Source organism: Sus scrofa, chromosome 4 (genome assembly GCF_054392235.1).
Source record: "Sus scrofa isolate SSC_HxYL_T2T_F1_AM1 chromosome 4, Sscrofa_HxYL_maternal_Yorkshire_Landrace_v2.0, whole genome shotgun sequence".
Lineage (NCBI taxonomy): Eukaryota > Metazoa > Chordata > Mammalia > Artiodactyla > Suidae > Sus > Sus scrofa.
The window spans coordinates 70,545,947-70,562,957 of NC_139386.1; the positions used below are offsets into that span (position 1 = coordinate 70,545,947).

The window sequence follows — 17,011 nt, forward strand, 5'->3', positions numbered from 1 at the left end:
TCTGCTGCCTCTATGGCATGTGAAAGTTCCTGGGCCAGGGACTGGAACCCATGTCACCGCAGTGACAATGCCAGCTCCTTAACCACTAGGCCAACAAGGAACTCTATTTCCTTTTTCAAAACTTAAAAAAAAAATTTATTAAAGTATATTTGATTTACAGTGTTGTGCCAATTTCTGCTGTATAACATGTGACCCAGTCATACATATATTCTTTGTCTCATACTATCTTCCATCATGTTCTATCCAAGAGTTTGGATATAGTTCCGTGTGCTGTACCATAGGACCTCATTGCTTATCCATTTTAAGTGTAACAGTTTGCCTCTACCAAACTCCCATTTTAAGAGGGATTTTTTTTTTAAAATTATGTTTCTGTTATAGACGAGACATTGATTTTTATAAACTTATAAGCTAAACACTTACCTTGAACATGAGGCTCAGGCTATGTGCAGTTAATAGTGTCAAATTGAGACAAAGTCTCAGAAAGATATTAGAAGTTATAAAGTTGTTAGAGTTAGAAAATGTCGAATAAGGAGAAGATAGAAATGAGGGCATTGGATGGCATGGTTTCAGCCAACAGGCTCAGCAAGTCCCGCCTACCACACGCTCTGCCATTATGCACTAAAGCCAGCATGGGCAAGCGACAACCTGCAGACCAAGCCCAGTCCACTGCCCATTTTTATAAAGTTTTATTGGAACATAACCATGTTCTATTATTGTCAACTGCTTTCTTACTACAATGGCAGAGTTGAGTAGTTGTTATAAAGATCATATAGCCTGTAAAATGCAAAATATGTACCACCTGGCTCTTTGCAGAAAAGTTGGCTGGCCCACTATAGTAGCAAAAGATAGCCCCACGTGTTTTATAAAAGCTGAGACCAGTTAGTTATCTTCCTAGCTGATTTAAATAGAAAAGAAATTTGTTAATGGCTATTGAGTAGCTTACTCCTCGGGAGAGCTGGAGAGCTGATCCGGGCTCCCCACTCCAGGATCAGGGCCTAAGGTCATGTTGTAGAACTAACCACTGCTCTTGCCACTGCTGAGCATCAAATGCGGCTTGCACCACCAACACCATGAGCGCTGGCCACTGGAGCCCAGAACATGACTTCTTCTGTCCCAGGACTCAGGCCACTTGTGACCACCGCCATTGCCAGGAAGTCTCTGAAACAGGTGAGTCTGACGAAGGAAACTTCCTTCATGGGCTCGCACCACAGCAAGGGATTTTTGGACAATTAATACCTGGCTTTTTCAGTTTCTTTTTGCCACCAAGATCACAGGTTGGGGCATTCCCCAAACATAAGGGGCTTCAGACTCTGGGAGGCCTAAACTAATAACTTTATTGCCCATTGCCTAAACTAATAACTTTACAGCATTGAGTCAATTAGTAGCCATGTTCCTTGGCTGATATTATAGGAAACAATATAGGATTATTTAAGATATGAATAACAGACTCGAAAGACAAGGGCCACACAGGAAGACAAATAAATAAGATAGACGGGGTTCAAAAATAAACGCAGGGAGTGCTAGTGACTGTGGCAAACAAGCGAGCATAAGGTCAATCTAAAGACAGACAATTGCAATTATTTTGCAAGAGATTGTGATGTAATATTATGCAGAGAAAGCAGGTCTTTGAAATACGGATAGAATTTCAAGTCTATAATATATAATAAATAAATCACATGACTTGTGGTAACTTAGGACTGTGAATTTTTATCAACATGTCTACACTATTAAATTGAAAGATTGTGAATATTGGCCAACATTATTTATTATGACTATTTGCACTTGTTTGTTTATGCCTCCAAATTAGGAAAACCTATATCAAATGGGCCCCTATGGATTTGGATTCCCTCCAAAAGAAACAAAAAATATAACCAGAATATAGAACTATTGAAAGTCTGTAAATGGGCTATGATTTCCTTAAAGGTATTCTCTAATCACAAATTAAAGCCAAAAATATAAAAATGAAAAGATTAACATAATGCATATATTTCCATGATCTAAACTTACATGTTCTCAAGTTCAGCTTTTGTAGAATTCCTTTTCTGTGAAGCGGATGGCTAAGAAGCGAATAAATTCTTTCTGTACCCTATGGTTTCTACATGATGATTATATACTAGGGATTCAACTGTGACCTTGAAAGTAGACTAAAAATAAACTAGTTTCTCGGTTTCCTAATGTAATGTTGCTATGTGTTTTGGGAAAAATCACAGCCACCCAAAATTTGATCTAAACAATAAAATTAATGGTAGAGGAAACATGTAAAACTAAACAATTGATTGAAAAGTTAGAGGTATCATACACAGCAGTCACTGTGAATAAGATTAGGTGAGCATGAAGTAGAGTTAACATGTTTCATTTCAAATGAAACGTGAATTTTAGAAAAGCCTCACTCCACACACATAATTTTTTAAAATAAGCTTCAATCTTTTTCAGATTTGATTATGAAATTAATCTAAATTTAGAGAGTTATGGCCATTCTGCAGTAAAGTTCATTTCGAGTTTGGGGCTTTGTGTTTTGTTTTGTTTTGCAAATGACTGGAAAAAAAAAAACAACCTCTTAGAAAATATGGAAAATTATCATTCCACGTAAATGGACTAAGTCCCTCCAGAATAAATCTTGATCAATTAATAGTAAAGTGAATATCGTCTGGGTTTTCATGTTGGACATTAAAATTTAAAGTTGATGTCTTCTCAAGTAATATCTGGACACTAGGCATTTTTCTTCACTGGGTTTTAGACTGAATGGAAATCTTATATTGAGAACTAGTAGTGCTGACTGTCTGTTTTTAGTATAGTTCTTCTAATTAGCACTTCTGACTGTTATATCCATTCCCAAGCCCTGTGATACTTGAAAGGCCCAATGAAACTTGTATGGGGACACATATTTCAGATCCTAGAGGGCCAGATGTATGATGCGAGGATGCATTGCCCTCTGCCTCAATAATATATAAAAAATATTCTGAAAATGATGCCACAGAGAAGCAGCATGCATGACCTCTCGAGCTGCTTGTTCATCAACAAAGATTTCTTCTTCTTGTTCATCTCTCATTTCTATTTTCTTCTTTTTAAAATTTTTATTTATTTATCCACTTATTTATTTTGCTTTTTAGGGCCACACCTGTGGCATATGAAAGTTCCTGGGTTAGGGGTTGAATTGGAACTATAGCTGCCAGCCAATGCCACAACCATAGCAATGTCACATTCAAGCTGCATCTGTGATCTATGCTATAAGTCACGGCAACACTGGATCCTTAACCCACTGAGTGAGACCAGAGATCAACACACATCCTCATGGATACTAGCTGGGTTCTTAACCCATTGGGCCACAACGGGAACTCCTATTTTCTTCTTATCAATCCCATAATTCTTGTAATTAACACATTTTCTTAATTATGTTATTTTGATTCTTATAATTAAGGCATTTAAAATATTCACAATGTTAAAAAGGATACTTATTTTGGCTTTACTTGACCATGATATAAAATTAGAAACCACAAAATGTCCCAGTGAGAGAACAACTAAGTAAATTAGGAAACATCAGTACAAAGATATACCAAGTACTAGTTATCTCAATAAGGTAATTGAGATGCGTGGACCGAAAAGGTGAACACGTTACATTACATTTTTAAAAGAAACTTTAAAACATGCAGAGCATGCCCTTTCCCTTTTTAAAAGAAATATACTTATGTGTGTGTGCTTGTACAAGCACAGAGAAAAAAATATTAGGTTTAAAGAAGACAAAGGGACTTTCACTTTAGAGCCTACATAAATTTTAAAAGGCCATGAGTGATTTATACTTTCTAATATGTTTATTTTTCTCTATTTTTCAAGTAAAACATCCCACTATTAATTCAGTGGGTGTATGCAAATAACTTTGCCAACCACTGTAAAACCAAAAACCTATTGGGGAGTTTTAAATCTCAGACGCAGGACGCCTTTGACCTCAAAGCAAAAGAAAATGTGTTTCCTGTTCAGTTTCTAGTTCAGTATATGGAGCTTTGTGATTTAAAAAAAAATCTACTATAAAAACATTGAGTTACCCTGCCATCCCACATCACTAAATGATGTTCTATTCATTCATGACTAGATTTTTCGAAAACTCTGATTTTCAAAAAACTTAACTCAAGACCTTTTCTTTCTTTTCAATTTCTGTAGGTTAAAAGTAACAGAGGTAAATTGGGATATTCTACCTCCTTGCAACGGCCCTACGGAAAGACGGTATCGAAGAACTGGCTTCAGATTTTTTTTCAAATACTGATTTTTTAGTAAGAAAATGTGGGGAGTTCCCGTCGTGGCTCAGTGGTTAACAAATCCCACTAGGAACCATGAGGTTGCGGGTTCGATCCCTGGCCTTGTTCAGTGGGTTAAGGATCCAGCACTGCCATGAGCTGTGGTGTAGCTGGCAGACGTGGCTCGGATCCCATGTTGCTGTGGCTCTGGCTGTGGCTGTGGTGTAGGCCAGCAACTACATCTCCAATTAGACCCCTATCCTGGGAACCTCCATATGGCACGGGTGCGGCCCTAGAAAAGGCAAAAAGACAAAAAATAAAATAAAATAAAATAAAGAAAATGTGTTCATTATGTTCTACTTTCCTGGGACGACAGACTGATGTCATAACATGCATTGGTCGTGTGCTTTCAGAGATCAACACATACTTTCAAATATTGCACTACCTCAGGACAGAGAATATTTCAGAAAACCAAATCTTTTCTTACATTTATTTCCAAATCTCTATCGAGGACCTACTATGGCCTTAGCCTCCAAATTATATTTTTTTCTTTTGTTTTCTTTTTTTTTGTCTTTTGCATTTTTAGGGCCGCACCTGCAGCATATGGAGGTTCCCAGGCTAGGGGTCTAATCGGAGCTGTAGCTGCCAGCCTATGCCACAGCCACAGCAATGTAGGGTCTGAGCCACGTTTGCGACCTACACCACAGCTCACAGCAATGCTGGATCCTTAACCCACTGAACAAGGCCAGGGATCGAACTTGTGTCCTCACGGATGCTAATCAGATTCATTTCCACTGAGCTACGATGGGAACTCCCAAATTACATTTTGTAAACTATGTCACATGCATAGAAGTGGCACAAAAAATTTTTTCTTTACCAAGCATTCTAACAATTGGGGTGAAAAATATGGTAACTTTAGTTAAGTGTTAAAAGTATGTGCACTGTTGTGACCCTATTGTGGAACTCAGGTTGGGTGTGTGACTGCGGAGCAGTAACAGCCTGTAGGCAGTGTTCAATGGCCCATGATAGAGATGTGAGGTGATAATTAATAAACAGACCCAACCAGCACAGTATAATTGTTATGTTGGTTGTAATTTGCTTTTAGGATCAAGACCTGGCCACAAGTTACCACTCCCAACATAAATGAGAATAGTTCATATTCCATAAGATTTGTCTGAGCAAAATAAAACTTTCAAGGGTCTTCTCACTGCTACTGAAATATGTGCCTCAGACCTACTTTAGAGAATTTTCTGAAAATATTAGAGTAAGACCCGTCTCATTGTGAATCGCTTTCTTCTCTCTGATTAGAAATCAAAATAATTTCTGATAACAAGCCTAAATGGAAATGGTATATACGACCGAGGACTCTGCCCTTCAAAATTGTGTTTCTTTTTCCAATAAACAGACTAGTTGAAGAAACTGTAGTGAATCGTGAGGAGTAAAACTGATCATCTCTTTGAGATGTGATCAGTTAGGTCCCCATCAAATTGTTCTTTAAATATCATTTATACAGTTCAGGTCATTGGTACTGTTCATCACAGATTTCCGGCTCTGTTTTTCAGAGCCCCTGGGAGAACTGTGCTCCCCTGTCTTCTGTGAAGATAGGCTTGGCTGAGTAACTTGCTTTGGCCAATGACATTCAAGTTCACTTTTACTTTTTTTTTTTTTTTTTTTGCTTTTTAGGGGCACACCCACAGCATGTGGAAGTTCCCAGGGTAGGGGTCAAATTGGAGATGCAACTATCAGCCTATGCCACAGTCACAGCAGCTCCAGATCTGAGCCATGTCTTTGACCTACACTGTAGCTTGTGGCAACACCAGATCCTTAACCCACTGAATGAGGCCAGGGATTGAACCCGCATCCTCGTGGACACTATGTTGGGTTCTTAACCCTCTCAGCTGCAATGGGAACTCCCAAGTGCACTTTTTAAGAGCCAGGTTGAGGTTTGCCACACCCCTCTTCCCACCTTGGCATGGAGCGATGTCAGGATGGAGCCTTTGCCGTTCTAGGTCTTGGAGTAGCCAAGATGAATGGATGGCCCACACTGGAATGGGTACCATGAATGAGAAACAAACTTCTGTTGGGCTAAATTTGGGAATGGTTCTTTTTATTCCCAAAGCATAATCCAGTCCATCCTGACTACATAAAACACCTAAATAAAACACCCTCCTTTCAATCCTAACACCTGCCTCTCCCATCCTTTTATTCTGTTTCTAATTCCTTTTCATTAGCAACATCTGCTTTGCTCACATCCAGGAAGACAGGATCCTTTGTGAATTTATGAGTTTAAAATGTCACTGGGACAGAGTCAACTCTAATTTTACTTTCTAGGAGAATGAGGATGATAGATCACCAAATGTATTTAAAAGTTGTTCACCAGATGAAGTATTGTACCCTGAAGAAAATAGATACCCTATACTTTTATTTTATTCTCTCCTGAAATACAAACAATGTCCTATCTTCCCATCTCTTTCAATTTATGTTCACGAATACATTCCTGGCAAAATTACAAAATACAACTTTCATAATTCTTAAAAAGTCTACCTCTGGGAAAAATACGCAACAAACCAGAAGAAATAAAATGTAGATTTTAAAAATGCCCTTTCTATCTTTGATATTGGCAAAGCAATTACCAACTTCCCTTAAGACCATTAGAGTCTAACGTTGAATAAACTGCCAAAGTATTCTGTTGTCAGCTTAGGGAATGTCATAAAACATTTAAGGAGAACATGTAGCACAGCCACAGATCTATAATGGTTCCTGTTTTAGAGACCAAAGAGGAAGCTTGGAAAACCTGTGTGAACTTTTATATAAGGTGGTCATTTCCCTTTCACAAAATGATTTTCCAACTGCTAAGGAGTAAAATTCAGTTTTGAAATTTTCAGAATTTTCCTGCTTCATGTGAGAAAATGTTGAAAAAAGTCGTCTTGGAGTTCCCGTCGTGGTGCAGTGGTTAAAAAATCCAACTAGGATCCATAAGGTTGTGGGTTCGATCCCTGGCTTTGCTCAGTGGGTTAAGGATCCGGCGTTGCCGTGAGCTGTGGTGTAGGCTGCAGACGCGGCTCGCATCCCGAGTTGCTGTAGCTGTGGCATAGGCCAGAGGCCACAGCTCCAAATAGACCCCTATCCTGGGAACTTCCATATGCAGCGGGTGGGGCCCTAGAAATGGCAAAAAGACAAAAAAAAAAAAAAAAAAAAAAAAAAAAAAGTCCGCTTTACAAATGTAAATTAATTTCAATATGAAAAATATACTTTGATTGTAATTGCTGCATCTTCACCTAATGAGCGACCAAATCTTGTTTTTAAAAATAAAAGGAAACAATACTTTCCTAATATAAGTTGTAATCATGCTTTCTTGAATCCTTGCCTTTCTTCTGCCAACATTAACGCCAATGCCACTGACAGATACTGGTTTCTAAGACTCAAAAGCACATTTCCATTTGATAATGAATATTTGGCAGCCTTTTCAGCATCAATGAAAACGTATTTTCTTAACTGTATTTCAAACTGCTTTTGTAAACATGGACTACGCTAATTGTAGTTTTGAATTTTTTTAATGTGCAAGTGAATATGTAGTGTGTTCCTCTTGCAGGCTCATGTAGAACGGCCGAATAGAAGAATGATATAGGAAAAAAAATCCAAAAAAAATTAATAATTACAAGTACCATAATTTACCAGGCAACATTCTTCTCAAATTTTATGCTGGATATAATTCCTCCTATGTTAAAAGAATAAAAATCAATTTGATTGAGTAATAACAAAAATGGATAAGGAACTCATTTATGGAATCTAAGAAGGCTCTGAAGAATTATGTAATTTAAATGGCAAGTCATTACTAATAGATACTGGATTTATTATCTGAGACATACTTTTCCATCTACATGGTAATAATATAATTGTGACAGCAACTTCAACTTCCTATCCCAACATAAGTTTCGTTGAAAATAGTAATCAAAAATGACAATTTCATTGAAAATAATAATCAAAAGGAAAATGACTTGTATAAAGGCACTCATCACTTACCTCAAGAGTCTCTAGAGAAATAGAGAAAAACTTTCCAAACGGAATCTTGCATCATTTGAAAAGTGACTGTGGAAATACTAAAGCTGGTAACATTAACCCTTTCCCCCATCACCCCTAGGATTGTACTTCTTAGCTTTTATCCTCAGCTTACAAATATTCCCACTGAAGTAATACCTAGTTTCTTCCAAAGAACTGAATCGGTGGCAAAGTCTTAAATATTGCTCTGAAAATTGCTACTAATTTAGAACATAGCTTTCGGAGTTTCCGTTGTGGCTCAGCGGAAATGAATCTGACTAGCATCCATGAGGACATAGGTTCCATCCCTGGCCTCACTCAGTGGGTTAAGGATCTGGCCTTGCCTTGAGTGTGGTGTAGGCCGGAGACGCAGCTCACATCTGACGTTGCTGTGGCTGTGGTGTAGGCCGGCAGCAGCTGCAGCTCCAATTGGACCCTTAGGCTTGGAACCTCCATATGCCTCAGGTGCGGCCCTAAAAGGACAAATATATATATAACATAGCTTTCAAATGTGCACATTCCCTATGGTGAACCTTTAGCCATAGACTTTGCAGCTAAAGTTCCTTTACTTTAATCCATCCCTCTAATTTCCATCAAGTTGTATCTCAAAACTGAAACACTTTCATAAGAAAGTTATTTTGTTATCTTTTTATGGCGTCTATGCTGGCAAAGGCTTGCCTGGTGCTAGCAGACTTTTTTCTTAACCGAAGCAGGATATCCATTAAACATAGAATAACATATGGTGCCTTCTCCTCTCAAACACTCTTTTAATCTCCACTAACACTGTGTTGAACTGACTTGCAACAGACCATGGCTAGTTAAAACCAAATAAAAGACAGTGAAAGGATCATTTGATGATGCATTTGACAAAATGATTCCTGATATTCAAAAATGGATATAGGTTGTTTTACTGAATTAAGAAAACTAAGAAAAGCAACATGTCAAGAAATCAATAATGAAACATCTTAAAAATAAGTTGCATCCCTTCTGACTGAACATGATCCAAAATATCCCCCATCTCTCCTTCCTTTCTTTGCATCTGCTTTGATAGGTCTTCGCGTGGAATGAGTCAAAGAGAAAACGTGAAACTGAGGAGAAAAAAGGTTTTTTTTCTCTCTATGTCTAATGTTTATTAAGATTTCATCTTTTATCTTGTTTCATTTCTAAAATAATTTATGTTGCTTGGTCCTTTCTGATCTTTATTCAAGATTCCGCAGCAATCAATGTGCAGGTCATTTGCAAAGAACACTTCAATAACAGTTTTTGACAGTTATGAATAATCCGTGGTCCAGGATACAGAGAAATGAAAGAAAACATTAATCTCAGAAGTTTCTGGATTTACTATGTGAATGTATAGAGAAACCAAGGGAAGGACAAAGTTCTTTAGATTCAGTTTATATGAAAATTGTCCACTGAGGCTCACTTGCCACCTGTTAGGAAATAATGACAACCTTGGACTTTGAAATAATTTTTACAGGCAGCAATAAATCACTCACCCTTGTCTATAAACATTAAACTCCTAATAGGCTTAATGTTTCCCTATTCTTAAGAGTATGAAAAGAAATAGTTATAGGAGTTCCCGTCGTGGCTCAGTGGTTAACGAATCCGACTAGGAACCATGAGGTTGCGGGTTTGGGTTCGATCCCTGGCCTTGCTCAGTGGGTTAAGGATTTGGCATTGCCGTGAGCTGTGGTGTAGGTTGCAGACACGCCTCAGATCCCGCGTTGCTGTGGCTCTGGCGTAGGCTGGCGGCTACAGCTCCGATTCGACCACTAGCCTGGGAACCTCCATGTGACACAGGAGCGGCACAAGAAATGGAAAAAAGATCAAAAAAAAAAAAAAGTTATATTAGTAGAGACTTTGCCTTCCACATATTTTTAAATTTAGTATCTTGACTAAGTATAGTTTATGCACCACAAAATTCACCAATTCTATGTACAGTTGGTGATTTTTATTAAACTTATATAAATGTACAACCACTGTCACAACACAATTTTAGAACACTTCCACCACCCCAAAGGGTTCCTTCCTGCCCACATGTAGTGAGTGTTGCTCACACCACCAGCCCCAACTGCTAGTCCACTTTCTGCCTTTATAAATTTCACTTTTCTGGGAATTTCATACCATATGAAGAGAATACCTTTTCTTTTGTGTCTGGTTTCTTTCAGAAAAAGCAGGATGTTTTTGAGGTTCATCCACATTGTTTCATGTATCAATAGTCCATTCCTCTTTATTAGTAAATAGTGTTCCATCATCTGAATATGCCACATTTTATGTATTCATTTACTAGTGGATAGCCATCGAGCTTAGTTTCCGGTTTTCGCTACTAAAGATAAATGAGGTTGCAAGGACTATTCATGTACATACTTCCATGTGGACCTATGTCCTCATTTCTTTCAATAAACACCTAAAAGAGGAATTGCTGGGGTGTATGGTAAGAACATGTTTAACTTTTATGAAACTGCCAAAGTGTCTTCTGAAAAGGTCAGATCATTTTGCATTCCCACCCAAGGGAACATGAGGTTTATAGCTTATCCACATCTTCATCAACACTTGAGATACAGCCACTCTAATGGATACAAAGTGGTATCTTACTGTGGGTTTGTTTTTTGTTTTTTGTTTTTTATTTTATGGCTGCACACATGACATATGAAAGTTCCTGGGCCAGAGATTGAATCTGAACCACAGCTGTTGACTTATACCACAGCTGCAGCAATGCCGGCTCCTTTAACCCACTGTACTAGGCAGGGAATCAAACTCACACTTTTGCAGTAACCCAAGCTCCTGCAATCAGGTTCTTAACCCACTGAACCACAGCAGGAACTCCTTCCTGTGGTTTTCATTTGCATTTCTCTAGGAACTTTTCTCCTGATTTTCTCAGGTGGTAATTAGCCTTTCATTTATCTTCTTTGGTGAAATGTCTGTTAAAATAGACCATTTTAAATTGTTTTTCCTCTTATCATTGAGTTGTAAGAGTTTTTTAACACTCTGGATAAAAGCCCTTTATCAGATATGTGATTTACACATATTTCTTTTCAAGTTTATGCCTTGGCTCTTCATTTTCCTGATTCTGTCTTTAGAACAAAAAAAAATTAATTTAAAAAGAATGTATATGTAATATACATATATACATATACATGTATGACTGGGTCACTTTGTTATATAGCAGAAATTGACAGAACATTGTAAATCAACTATACTTTAATAAAAACAAATTAAAAAATTTTTAATTTAGATGTTTCAGCTCTACAACATAATATTTGTATATATTATGAAATAATCACCATAATAAGTCTACTGAAACTTTATCACCATACATAATTACCCTAGATATTTTTAATTAGACATTTCTCAAAGCACTGGGGATAGATAGAACAGACACAGAAACACGGTGAATTGATCACTGGTGCCTAGTTAGACTTTTCAAATTACTCTTTTACCACCACTCATACCATTTATTTTTCTCTCTTAGGATGCCCTTTTTTTTTTTTTTTTTTCTTTTTTCCTTTCTCAGCTACCTACCTTGTTTAAGGTAGGTCCCAATTCTCCATCACTGGAATACTGGAATGTATAACAATAGGTTATGAAAAACTAAAGTTGGAAAACCAGTTTGGGGAAAAGAAAAACGTGGGAGCTAGAGAAGGCAAGAAGATCCCCAATGAGAGCTGCAAGTAGCCTGGAACACCCCCTGCTAGAGACCATTCTCTCAGAGTCCTTCCCTTCCTAGCAACTTCTCACCAACAAGGATCACTTTTTTTTTTTTTTTTTTTTGAAGTTTTTTACTTTTAAAGTTCTGTTTCTTTTCTTTCTTTCTTTCTGGCCATATCCATGACATGTGGAAGTTCCTGGGCTAGGGACTGAATCACAGCCAGCCATCTGGGCCACAGCAGTGACAACTCTAGTTCCTTAACCCTCTGAGCCACCTGGAAATTCCCAACAAGGATTACTTTTATGTGATCTATTTGTGTATTCTAAATCAGTAATAATGTCAACTTGGGAGCCATGGCTTTTCTTCCAACAGGAACAGGGATAAGATTTGGATTCTCGATTTACCATTTTTATCTCCATCTTCTTTATTATTTTCTTATAGTATTGTTTCAAAGATATGGTATCTTCCCAGTGTTTCACCTGTAGCAATCCCAAACACAGTATCCCAGGATGCTTTTTTGATTCACATTTTTCAAAAAATTTTCCCCAAGAATAATAGTAACTATAAATTTTAATTATTTAATTCTTAATTTTAAGATCTAACTTATTTTAAGGTTTTCCTTCTGTTAACTTAAAATTTTACACAAAAATACTTACCAGAGTCCTTACTGATATCATGTGTGTTTTGTAGTTACATAATCATTATGAAGATTAAAAAAGATATGAATGGGTTTTATTTACTCCCATGATTTTGTATTTTTTAGTGTAATCTAAGCCAAATATTTAACTAACACAGCGTTCATGTATGTTAAAGTGGTGTCAGGAAATTGGCAATGTCTGGCCAAATTGTGCACACTCATAGTGAAGCAGCAGTTAGAGAATGCAAACGAAGTCTGTGAGAGGTAATGAAGGTGAAGCTGCACTGGCCTAATTCACCTGACCAAACCATGACATTTCTCTAACTGATGAAAAGCCAATAGCATTTACAGTATCTCCAGCTGCAAAAAAAAAAAAAAAAAAAAAAAAAAAAAATTAATTAATTAAAAAAAATTAAAAAAAAAACCAACGAAAAAAACCCAAATCCATGATGACCTTTCTGACTTTTTTTTTTAAGGGTTGTACCTGCAGCATATGAAGGTTCCCAGGGTAGGGGTCAAATGGGAGCTGCAGCTGCCAGCCCCCACCACAGCCACAGCAATGCCAGATCCTTAACCCACTGAGCAAGGCCAGGGATCAAACCTGAATCCTCAAGGATACTAATCAGGATCTTAACCTGTTGGACCACAACAGGAACTCCCCCTTTCTGCCTTTTTTATTTTTAGCCCACAAACCAGATGGAACAATTGAATTGGATGTCATAAATAATATTCCAGGGAATGAGGACACATGAAGCTTGATTTCAGGATATTCTGAAGTCAATAGGTCAGAGCCCAATCATAAGCGCAAAGGAGACATTAGCCAGAGCTGGAGTACCTGAGAAACTGGAATAGGAACCTTTGCTTGAAAGCATGCTAAATCGATCATTCCTCACCCCTGGTCCTGGAGTTAGGATGATACAACATCTAAACAGCACCTTACAGAGGTCTTATTTTACCACAATAACTTCCAGAGCATTCTACAGTACAGCACTAATGTTCCTTGAAACTCTGCTAACATTTCTTTCCCCTTCAAAGGTCATAGTTCCAAATTATGTCTACATTATAATACATATGTGTGTGTGTGTGTATATGCGTATATATATATATATATATTTGTCTTTTTAGGGCCGCACCTGCGGCATATGGAAGTTCCCAGGCTAGGGGTCGAATCAGAGCTATGGCTGCCAGCCACAGCCACAGCCACAGCCACAGCAACATGGGATCTGAGCTGTGTCTGTGACCTACACCACAGCTCATGGCAATGCTGGATCCTTAACCCACTGAGCGAGGCCAGGGATTGAACCCATATCCTCATGGATACTAGTGGGATTCGTTTTGTTAGCCGTGATGGGAATTCCAGTTATATTTTAGTCTGAGCAACAGGCAGACGGGACCCCACCACCGCACTGAGAGAAAGGACGACTGCTTCTGGCTGGCCTTGGATATCAAAGGGGAACTCCTAATTTTGAACAGGACTCTTCAGGGTCCTTTTGGGAAAGCCATTAAGTATAAGCAACATGGGGGACATGATCACCTTTGTTTTATCTGCTACTGGATGCCCCATGCCTGGCAAAGAGCCCATCCAAAGAAAGTGCACAAGAAATGCTTATAAATGAAAGGTGAAGCAGAACGACTGGATTCCTCCTCCATTCAAGAAAACCTTCCCTATTTATGCAACACACAGTTCACTGAGTACATAGAAGCTCAACATTTTATGATGTGCTGGTAATAATGAGAAGAAGAGGCCAGGTAGGCGGGGATTAAGAGTTATGTTCCCATTCAAATGGTATCCCAGTTTCCATTTTGAACTTTCTCAAAACTTTCTTATAGGACGGACAGATGCCTATGAGGCAGGAACCAATCCCAAATATAGCCACATGGATGTACAGGATAACTGGGTCTTTTCTTCCTATCAGAAACACAGTCTGGCTAGAAGCTCAAGAGTGTCCAGGCAGAAAATGTTTTGATACAGATACAATCTCACAGACATCCTGAGATTTAACCTAAATAGCTGGGAACTCAACATTCTCAATTTTCCTATAATTACTACACTTTTTTCTTTGGCAAATCTTAGAATAATGTCACAAGTGAGCAAAAGCAGTACAGTGAGAATGCTGCTTTATGTTTCCAACACTTCAGTCCTAATACTCATGAAGAACAAAGTCTGTACTCCACCAGGAAAGGGTGACTGTTATTAAACTACATTGATATATAATACAGTCTAAGTAGAAACAGAAACATCTAGTGATATTTTTATATTCCAAATCTACTTGGGACCATAGATAATCCTCTTCAAGTTAGCTGTCAAGTTAGTTTTTTATATATTTTTTATAAGAATGACCATTAAGGGATAATTGGGATCTTGCCTGGAATCCATGGCTGAGAAAAGTAGATTTGGACATTATTTATAGAGTTAATGTAAAATATTTAGAAATGCCAAGACTAAAAGGATAACTACGTAATCAATTATTTTATTATAATATGCAATACCAATGGAAAAAAGTATGAATAACTTAAAGTTCTGTGTTATACATCAAATCTTTAATTTCTAACACAGTAGTTCAAGTATTATTGGCAGTTAGACTAAATCTCTACAATGAAATAGAATAAAAACTAATATGTGGAATTTTATCACAATAAAGTCTATAGAGTTTTATTTCCTTGATGGTTGACTTTGGGTGCAGTTTTGATCACTTGTGAGTGTGGAGTCTAGAGTGCCTTGGCACTAAGAGGTCTGTGAGTCACCTACTGTGACTTCAAGTGGAATAGCAAAAGCAGAATAACCTAATTTTGTCTTATTGACTGTGGCTTCTTTTTTTAACCATTTTTTAAATGTGTACTTATAATTTATTATATTGTGTTACTTTCAAGTATAGAACTATCTACCTATATATATATACACACATATATATATAACTGAATATTCAAGATATTGAATATAGTTCCCTGTACTATACAGTAGGTCCTTGGTGGCTATCTATTTTACATATACTAGTACGTATATGTTAATCTCCAACTCCCAATTCATCTCTCTCCACTTGTCCCCCTATTTCCTTTGGTAATCAGAAGTTTGTTTTCCATGTCTATGAATCTACTTCTGTTTTGTAAGTAAGCTCATTTGTATCATTTTTTTAGACTCTGCATATTCACAATATCATTATGAGATTTGTCTTTCTCTGTCTGACTTATTTCACTTAGTATGATAATTTCTAGGCCCATCCTTGTTGCTGCAAATGACATTATTTTGTTTTTTGGTTTTTTTGTTTGTTTGTTTGTTTTGTTTTGTTTTAATGGCTGCACCTGACGCATATGGAAGTTCCTTGGCTAGGGGTTGAATCAGAGCTACAGTTGCCAGCCTACACCACAGCTACAGCGATGTGGGATCTGAACCCTGTCTGTGACCTACATACAGCACAGCTCACAGCAACACTGGATCCCTGACCCACTGAGTGAGGCCAGGGATCGAACTCACATCCTCATGGATACTAGTCAGAGTCATTTCCACTAAGCCACAATGGGAACTCCTATTTTTTATGGCTGAGTAATATTTCATTGTATTTATGTACCACATCTTTATCCCTACCTTTCTTGATGGACGTTTATGTTGCTTCCATGTCTTAGCTACTGTGAATAGTGCTGCTGTGAATGTTGGAATACATGCATCTTTTCAAATTAGAGTTTTCTACAGATACATACCCAGTAATTGGATGGTTGGATCATATGGTAGCTCTCTCTATGTTTAGTTTTTTTAAGGAACCTCCACACTGTTTTCCATAGTGGCTGCACCAATTTACATTCTCACCAAGAGTATAGGAGGGTTCCTTTATCTACATACCCTCTCCAGCATTTATTGTTTGTGGCCATTGATGATGGTCATTCTGACTGGTGTGAGGTGATAGATAACTCATTATATTTTTGATTTGCTTTTCTCTGATAATTAGCAATATTGACCATATCTTCATGTGCCTATTGACCATCTGTATGTCTATTTTTGAGAGATGTCTATTTGAGTCTTCTGCCCATTTTTTGATTTTTTTTAATGTTAAGCTGTATGAACTGTTTATATGTCTTATAAGTTAGTCCCTTGTCAATAGTACCTTTTGCAAATATTTTCCCCCATTCCATAGATTGTTTCATTTTTATGGTTTCCTTTGTTGCACAAAAGCTTTTAAGTTTAATTAGGTCTCATTAGTTTATTTTTTTTTAATTTCCATCACTCTAGGAGATAGGCCCAAAATGATATTGCTGTGATTTATGTCAGAGTGTTCTGCCTATGTTTTCCTTTAGGAGTTTTGTAGTATCCTGTCTTACATTTGGGTCTTTAATCCATTTTGAGTTTAATTTTGTATATATTGTTAGAGAATGTTCTAATTTCATTACTGAAGATGTCACTGTCCAGTTTTCACAGGACTACTTAATAAGGAGACTATCTTTTCTCCATTGAATAGTCTTGCCTCC

General features: G+C 37.5%; 1 protein-coding gene and 1 long non-coding RNA gene across 16 annotated transcripts in view; both read right to left on the bottom strand.

The window, feature by feature from the left end:
* C4H8orf34 (chromosome 4 C8orf34 homolog) overlaps positions 1-17,011 on the bottom strand; it is a 470,609-nt gene that overhangs the window by 43,840 nt on the left and 409,758 nt on the right. The gene's annotated exons all lie outside the window — the stretch shown is intronic.
* On the bottom strand, positions 112-6,604 carry LOC146403850 (uncharacterized). The gene is made up of 2 exons (XR_014843095.1): positions 5,000-6,604; positions 112-4,346 (listed from the first exon to the last, which is right to left on the bottom strand). It is a non-coding gene; the product is annotated as an uncharacterized LOC146403850 (long non-coding RNA).